This window comes from Pinus tabuliformis, chromosome 6 (genome assembly GCF_031772625.1).
Source record: "Pinus tabuliformis cultivar Carrire ecotype Pingquan chromosome 6, CPIR1, whole genome shotgun sequence".
Taxonomy (NCBI): Eukaryota; Viridiplantae; Streptophyta; class Pinopsida; order Pinales; family Pinaceae; genus Pinus; species Pinus tabuliformis.
Window position 1 is genome coordinate 614617773 of NC_142292.1, and position 8662 is coordinate 614626434.

Genomic DNA, 8662 nt, shown 5'->3' on the forward strand with positions numbered 1-8662 from the left:
GATTGACTGGTAGGTAAGGATTGACAATATTTGGTCAACTTGGAGCATCTGCCCGATTCTACTAGCATTTCCCCAATTAAAATGGTACGTTGTAGATCTGTCTTTCTGCCTCTTTTCTTCCCCTCCTTAATGATATGTTTCCCATCCCATTGGCCTCCTTGCTGTATGCCCAGAGTATTATGCTGATGCATTCGTGTGAGCACTACTTCTAGATTTTCTAGTTGTCTTTCCGGTATTGTGTCGAACTCTTTCCTTTTGCAGGCTTGTTCTAGACTGAAAATGTCTATTTCCCTGAGATCAAAGCTTTCTGGTTCTTCTTCCATTAGGCTTTGCTGACTGTCTCCTTCCTGGTGGGTGAGTGACTGAGAAGGTTCTGCTTGAGTATCATCAATGTCCATAATCTTATCGGACCATAGTGCTTTGTTCTGACCAGGGTTGGTGTTGAGTTTCAGATCTAAGGCAGGCTTTTCAGAGGAGATGGCATTCGAAGGATGACTGGTTTTAGAGTGGATAGGAGTGTTGGGTATAAGAGTGGATGGATCTGAGCTTGGCTTTGCTGGCATGTGCGTATCTGATTCAGGCTGTTCTAGATTTGTCAGAATATCAAAGCTGTTGCTTGAGGATGGCAAATCAGAAGCTAGCGCCGTGCTTTTAGGTGCAGAGGGAGGTTTTTTGGTATGCCTTTTCCGGCTGGCTACCTTGGTGAATCCTTCGAGATCAGACTTATTTCCAGTTTCTGGGTTTTTGGGTGGGATGTTTAAGGGACAGTCACGAAAGAGGTGGCCGTGGGCATGGCATCGCCTGCAGCGGAAGGGTACATGTTCATAGTCAAGGGGCTGAATCCATTCAAAGTCATCGTGTAGAAGACTTACTGTGTTCGGTAGCGCATGGCCCAGCTTCATGTAGACGCAGATCCGTGCATAAGAAGTATATCTTTGAAGCTTGGTTTCCTCTGCAACCTTTATGTATTCGCCTAAGCCATTGCCGATAGCTTTCAGTGAATCCTCATCCCAGTATTCAATGGAAGTGAGTACATGCGGATCCATACTGGCGCCTAGCTGAAGTCTTCTTTGTCAGGGTTAAATCTTTTGACCCAGTCTCGAAGATACAGTCCTGCTGCATTGAAGAAGTAGGGTCCTCCGTCCAGAACCCAGTTTCTATCTTCAAGGCAGTTGAAAGTGGCTGTGAAGAAGCCCTTAGGGCCCAACTGTAAAGTTACATGACCTTTGGGCTTCCATTTCGAGATTATCCAGCCTTGCAGGGCTTTTTCAGTCGGCCAAAAACCTATGAATTTGCCAATCAGGGCGTGATCTTTCATATATTGTATTTGTGCATTGATTCTGTGACTAGGCAGCTCGATCTTGGGCCTTTCTGTGGCAATGGGTTTGCATGTAGGCGATGAGGCTTTCTGATGTTTGCTAGATGTTGCTTGTTTGTTCTCTATCTCTTGTTCCAGATCTTCTTGTACATTCTTCTCCTTCTGCTGCGCCAGTCGTGATTCAGGCTTCTCTGCGTTCTCTGTTTTGCTCTCATTTGGGTTTTCCTTATTGTTATTTTTGGGAGGAGGCATTGATGCCTCCCCCATTGGACTGTTCATTGTGCTTTGCGCCCAGTATTACAGTGCCAGATCTGACAGTGTTTTTGTCTGAGCCTGAAAAGCTGCAAGTGCAGACTGTGCGCCGTTGATGATTTTGACAGGAACCCTAGTTCCTTAGTGCGCCATTGCTCATCTCACATTTATTGTGTGATGTTCTTGTGTTGCATCTATGGTGGTTAATGTTAAGAAGGGTAGGACTAACTATTTTATTGACTATCTTACTAGAAATAATACTTTGAGCAAGGATACTTTTGTTGCTTTTGATGGAAGGTGATTTTTTCTATTCTATGGGATTGTTGGTGGTCTCCTTTGTTATACTCATTGACTGGTAGTCTCTTCAAACAAGTGATCTTTGCCACTTCATTTGACAATTGGTGGCTAGTGAGGGTATTTTTTTTAGCTTTTCAACCCTAAGGTGGCAACACTCTTCTTGGTTGGTGCCTATTCTTAGGTCCTCCCCTAGTCTCCCAAACTCGTGAGGGGTAAGCAGAGAGGGTGCAATGAAGATCCTTGTTTTGCAAGAAATGTGTTTGGTTGTTTGTGGTTAATTTCTTGGGGGTCATTAATTATAGGTCAGTGGTCTCACAACTATCCCCATTCTACATGGAATCTCATCTCTTTCCATTGGCTTGTCTCTATGGTCCAACAATGTGCTTACTCTCATAGAGGTGTTAGTGATTATGCCTCCTATAGTAGCTCAAGGGCTAGAGCTTGAGCTCAATGCTGGCTCACTTTTTTGTATGAAAACCCCCTCAAAAGTCCAACAAGAACTTTGGGAAGCTGAGGATATAGTCACTGAGAGGGACTTCCATCTAATTTTGAAGATATAGCTACGATTGTTGACTAGATACTAAACATTGGTCATAATCAGGGGTACCATTATCAATATATGCATACACTGGACTTGTATTGGCAATTAAAAATGTTATTGGGTAGGGTGCTTCTTGACAAAAAAGACATCAAAGATGAAATATTAATGATGATGGATGAGCTTCAACTGGAATAGAAGGCCATGGGAAAATGTATAGAAAGGATAGAAGTGGTCATTTTGTGTGGAAAAGACTCTGCTCCTCTAGATAGTCCAGGTGATCTAGTGCCCATTGACATGGATGTGTCCACATGATCTTAGTTTTTCAATGATGTTATACATTTGTATGATCTATGTTATGATTATTGTTATAGTTTGCCTCAACCTATCATGGTAGTGTACTTCTATTTAATTATTTTTATAGTTCCTATGGTCGATAAACTAAGACATTGTAATTTTTTTGTGGTCTTAGGTAGTTAATGAACTCTGCGTATTTTTTGCAAAAACAACCATACTGTATTGTCAATGGTTCCAGTTTCCCCAATGATAGGCCAAAGACATACAAAAGGATAAACTGTATGTAATCACTCTCTAATTAATAGAAGGCTTTTAATTAACAAGAAAAAAGTGAAAAAAAAACAATGGTAATGGTAATAATAACTTGTGATAAGGATATAACCATCACATCAATGGTAAAAAATTAGAGGCAGTTCCTTATTACAAGTATCTTAACCCTGAATCCAATTGTAATTATAATCAAAACTCTTGTGTGAAGAAAAAAATGGTAAGGGGCATGGGGGCCTCTTATTCTATGTAAAATAAATGTAGAAAATTTTAGCCATAGAATTGGAATTTGAGGAAGTTGGTCTCCAAAACATTAGTGAAAACAATAATTTCATGAAAGCAATAATTTCATGATTGTCATGTTTGGGTTTTAGGCCTTTCCAAGTAATCTTGGAATAAAGTTGAAAGAATTCAAAAAAATGTTCTTTATAGAAGTAGGAGCTAAAATACATTTGAGGAAGTTGGTCTCCAAAAAATTAGTGAAAACAATAATTTCATTATTGTCATGTTTGGGTTTTAAGCCTCTCCAAGTAATCTTGGAATAAAGTTGAAAGAATTCAAAAAAATGTTCTTTATAGAAGAAGTAGGAGCTAAAATAAAAACCACTTGATGTTAGAAGAAACATATGTGTTACCTTTAGTGGGATAATGTTTATGTCAATCTATTACATATATTATCAAAGTAAAGAATGTGGATAAGAACAATCATTAATGCAAGCAAAGATTACATCTCAAGAAAAGGATTGGTACCATGATTAGTTAGAAATGGGGAAATGAAGAAGAAAAAATGTTGGACATGAACTATTGGCAAACTTGGTACAAAAAAGAATAGGCAAGAAGTTGTGAAAAGAACCTAGTAAAAAAATAAGGTTATATAAAAGCGATATCAACTTGATGATTGCTTACACATGGAAACAACCAAGAGAAAATATCCATCCATAAAAAACATTTATTTTGTCAATCTATGATAAATTCTCATTGCTTAGTTTCGGAAAATGGGGATGGAAATAATATTAGATAAAGGTGTCTATGAATATTTTGAAAACAAAAAGTAATTAAAAATGAGATGCATGTGACAATACACAAGTGTTTTACATGTATGAAGAGTAAGATAGAAACCATAAATTGTGTAGTCATTCCTTCCATAAGGAGTATTTGAGTGCGCTACCTTACATTAAGGGTTTTCTTAATTACTTTTGTATTTTATCTACAAATTCTTACTGCAAATGGTATTAGAGCTTCTTCTTCTTTACTTTTTGCTAATTTTTTAAACGAGAAAAGAAGACCACAACTCTTAGAAACATTCATGTAGAATTTTATGTAGAATCTAAAGAAAGCAAGTGCAAATATAAATTCATCTCAGAAAATACCCAATTAAAAAAGAAAACATTGAAATCACAGTCCAAAACATTGAAATCACAGTCCAACAAGTGAAGACATTGTTGATTTAAAAAATCAGCTACGTTAGAGTTTTTGGTTATGGTTGCAAGTATTACAAAGTAAATATCTTTTGAGTCAGTGCTCAATTTGCCACTTGTCAGTGCCTATAGATGGAGAGTGGTTGTAGCATTTCATAATTCTGTCATACTAGTGTTTATGATTAATAGAGGGAGTTATGGTTATTAGTCCCTGCCATCTGGCATCCGGCAGGGACTATAGTAATCGTTAGTAGCCGACTTAGCATTAGTTTAGAGTTTTTCTAGTCTGTTATACGACGCTTAGTATAAAGTCTGTGCGGTGTTCTCCCCAGATAACCAAAGTCTGCTTCCCCGCTGAAGCTTTCCCATCTTATTTGGCCTCTTCCCGAGGCGGAAGAGGCCCGAACATAGGTTAAGTTGATATTTACGCCCAGTTTCATTATGCCTGACCGTCAACGGTCTAGTGTTAATGCTAGCATTAATTCGTTAATTCGTAAACAGGTATATGTATATGCTAAGGTTGCAGGGTATGCTCCGGTTTGGTCTTAACAGGTGTTGTGTTGTGCAGGTGTGCGTGTTCTGTCGCATGATCCTCATCAACAGGTGCATCGTATGTAGCATAGCATGGTAAGCCGGACTATGGGTAATACCCGTTCAGCAGAGAAACCCAGGCTCCTCAGATATGACTGTGAAGGTATGGCGAGTCTCGGACCTCAAGTGCATCGAAACGATTCAGAAGGAAAAATAGAAAGTATAGACCCTGAATGGCTCAGGTTCGGGCAAGCAAGAATACCGAGACAGGGCATGCAAATGGTCTTCGAGGGAAAAGGCTTTCTCGGGCCTGCGGGCTAAGACTTCGTTACCGCCCAGTAGCTCGATTGCTGGAGATACTTCGTGACAGGAAGGGAAGAGAATAAACTTTAAGCTACGGACCAGATAAGGAGAGAATATCCGCAGCAATCAGGTAAGAGCAATCAGGTCAGGTTCTGCCGAATTGAGGAAAGAACAAAATCTTTTCTGTACTATGCTGCCGGCTGAGGTTCGGGCAAGCAAGAATACCGAGACAGGGCATGCAAATGGTCTTCGAGGGAAAAGGCTTTCTCGGGCCTGCGGGCTAAGACTTCGTTACCGCCCAGTAGCTCGATTGCTGGAGATACTTCGTGACAGGAAGAGAAGAGAATAAACTTTAAGCTACGAACCAGATAAGGAGAGAATATCCGCAGCAATCAGGTAAGAGCAATCAGGTCAGGTTCTGCCGAATTGAGGAAAGAACAAAATCTTTTCTGTACTATGCTGCCTTTGGCCCTGCGCCTGGTCTTTCTTCTTTATTGCCTTGGGCTTTCACCGCATATGGGATCGATCCCTTCCACCATTCCTCCAACAGATGCGGATGAATTAGCTGCCGTTATTCTTTCAACATTTGCAGAGCTAACCCCTGAAGTGACTTCAGTCCCGTGTTAGAGCTAACTGCTGCTTCTTCTATAGCAAGTGCCGAGCAGGAATCACTGCTTATTCGACCGGTCACCCTGTCCAGTTCAAGCCATCGTCGGTGTCTTCGTGGGTTAACAACGCTGTCGCGTCGCTGTCGAAGATAATCAAAGAATACTCCTCGTATCCTCAGTTACTTGCTGCTTGTGGGTCTCTGTATTATTTCAGCAGTATTGGCAGCGGCATTTCGCAAGAGCTTTGTGGTAGATTTATTAGGTGGCATTACATTACATTGCAGGGTCTTCCTGCTCGGGTTTCAGGTTTCAATATCCCTGATCACAGATGTTAGCCTGATTACAGATGTTACACTAGTTTCAATCTTGTTGCTCGGGTTTCAGGTTTCAATCTCCCTGATCACAGCTGTTAACCTGATGCGACCTTAGGTGGCCTGCTGTAGAGCTTGCATGTGTTATGCTAGGGAGATAGGTGTTAGGCACATGGCCGTCATGTAGGGCCCACAAGGTGGATAAAAGTTTCGACTTTCATTTTTATTTTTATTGACATCGGTTGATTTTCTTATTTTTATTTAAATTTGAAATTTCATGTTGCATTGTCGTTTCTTAGTTGAGAGCTGGTACAGTTGAGAGCTTACCAGGGTTCTGCCCCATTGATTCACTCTTCGCCTCTGTCAACGGATACGACTTAACGACCCTCTTCCGTCGCCCTTACTTGGGAAGTGAAGGAAATTTGCATAGATTTGGATATTTGCAGTGAATGCTCTTTAGTTTTTATGGTTCCCTTCTTCAAAGTAGCAAAAGAGGAAATTTTACTGTGATTTAGATGTTTTATCTCGTTGCAAAGTACAGGAAGTGAAAGAACATTCTTTTCTTTTCCTTTTTCTTTTGTGGCTATCTCGTATGTGAGATTTTATCTATTGGTTGCTAAACCTATTGTTACATTTCTACAGGAAAAAAGCTTCTGAATAACATTCGCCAATATCAAACTTCATTGCAGAAATACATGGCACTGATGGACCTCGAGGTATTTCTATTTTCAGTAGTTTTGGTTTCCTCTGCCTTTCCCCCTTTGCCTCTGGTTTTATTATTTAACAACACAAATTTCCCTTTATCTATTCTGAACTTGTCACTTTTGTTGGCATGTTATAAATCTGTGAAGGGGCGGACAAGCGGAGGAGGATCCGGCCATAATATTGAGATACATGTAAGTATATTTTCTTTCCGAGCTGCAAATTCAAAGCATTTACACTCAGTTTTTCCGAAAAATCTGCGTTTTCCTACCCCCACAGATATAGGTATTTGTCTGATTTCCGTGTTTGTTCTGAAATTGCGAGAACTCAGTTCAGAACATTCAAAACTTAATATATTCTCAGATTTTTAGCATGTTGCTGCTGATAAATTCGAATTTAGAATTTGGACTTATCGTCGCTGCTAAATTCTTCGGCAATTACGCGAACTTTACATTTAAAGTATTCGTAGTTCCACACAGGAAACAAATGCCGTTTTTTCCGTATAGAGTTAGGTTTTTGCCTGGTCTTTTCGTTAGATTGTTTCGTAATTTGCGATAACTCGGAGTTTACACTTTATGCAGAACTTTGCGAGTCTCCGATCATAGATTTAGATTTTTGCTTCAGGTCCCCGCTAAATTTGTTTGAAGATAATAGAACTGCAAATTCACATAGTTTATTGCCTCGCCCTCTGAAATTAGCAGGGTTTTTGCAGATGAATTTATGTATTTTCGATTTCTGTGTTGAAATTTTTGGCATTGATGTGAATCTTTTATTTTCTTCTTTGGGCAGGCGAAGGAGTATACTGTCGGTCAGTTCTTGATTTTGCTTCCAGGCTTTATTTGGATCGTTGATTAAACTTTGGTTATTGGCAGAATCTCCCTCCTCCTTGGTCAAGGGTAAAATCTTTCTTTTGAATGCATGCAATTACCGTGTTTGGATGGATTGTCCAAATATTGTCGGATCACCGGGGAGGAATTCACTTTTAGCACATGAGATCATTGATCTGTCTCTTAATAGCACACAATGAATTCTGTGCAAACTCAGGCTTTTGTGAGCTAGATTATTTTTGTTTATAACTGATTGTTTCTTGTGGCTTGGATTGTAGGTGTGTGAATTGATCATTCTGTGAACTCGATATTATTTATATTGTCAGTGGCCAACTTCAAGGATACAGGTTACCTGGCATAAAACTAGTCATGACTAACGAAATTGTCACAATTCAGCCGGGAGAACTTACGTTTCTCTGTAAGTGAATAGCTTCATAATACTAATTCCTTTTAATGTGCTTTGGTTCATTTGTCATAATATTATGATATAGGCTTCAATTTTCTTTGCCTATTTGTCTGAAATTAACTATAATTGTGTTGTGTACATAGATTTTCTTGTCCATTCCAAGAAAAAAGATGATCTTTGAGAACGGAGTTATTGAATTAAATAATATCATAGACATCATAAAAAGCACAGGAAATATGATCTACAACAAATGCGTTTGGCATGGGAAGCTGTTGCAATTTTTAGTTCGAATGTCAGTCTATGCATGTTTTGCATTTTGTGTTTTTTCATCTGCTGTCCAGGGTAGTGACAAATGCCCAAAAAATCTTGGGGACTTTGCTCACCACAAAGTTAGTCAATTTTTTTTGTGTTTCATTTTCATAATTTGGTTTTGATAGAACTGTAGAATGCATAAATACAAAGTGATTTTCGTTTGACAATAGTATATACTATTTATAGTGCACCATTGTATGAGCATCTTATGTATGATTTTTATGTCTTCAGCTAGTCAACAACATGGACTTCGATGTTGCATTTAAGGTAGCCATA

At 39.2% G+C, this 8662-nt stretch overlaps 1 long non-coding RNA gene across 1 annotated transcript; it reads left to right on the forward strand.

The window, feature by feature from the left end:
* The first annotated feature begins 6959 nt into the window (after positions 1-6959).
* Positions 6960-8235, forward strand: LOC149260088 (uncharacterized). Its single transcript, XR_016247983.1, has 4 exons — positions 6960-7035; positions 7631-7737; positions 7947-8086; positions 8218-8235. It is a non-coding gene; the product is annotated as an uncharacterized LOC149260088 (long non-coding RNA).
* The last annotated feature ends 427 nt before the right edge of the window (positions 8236-8662 follow it).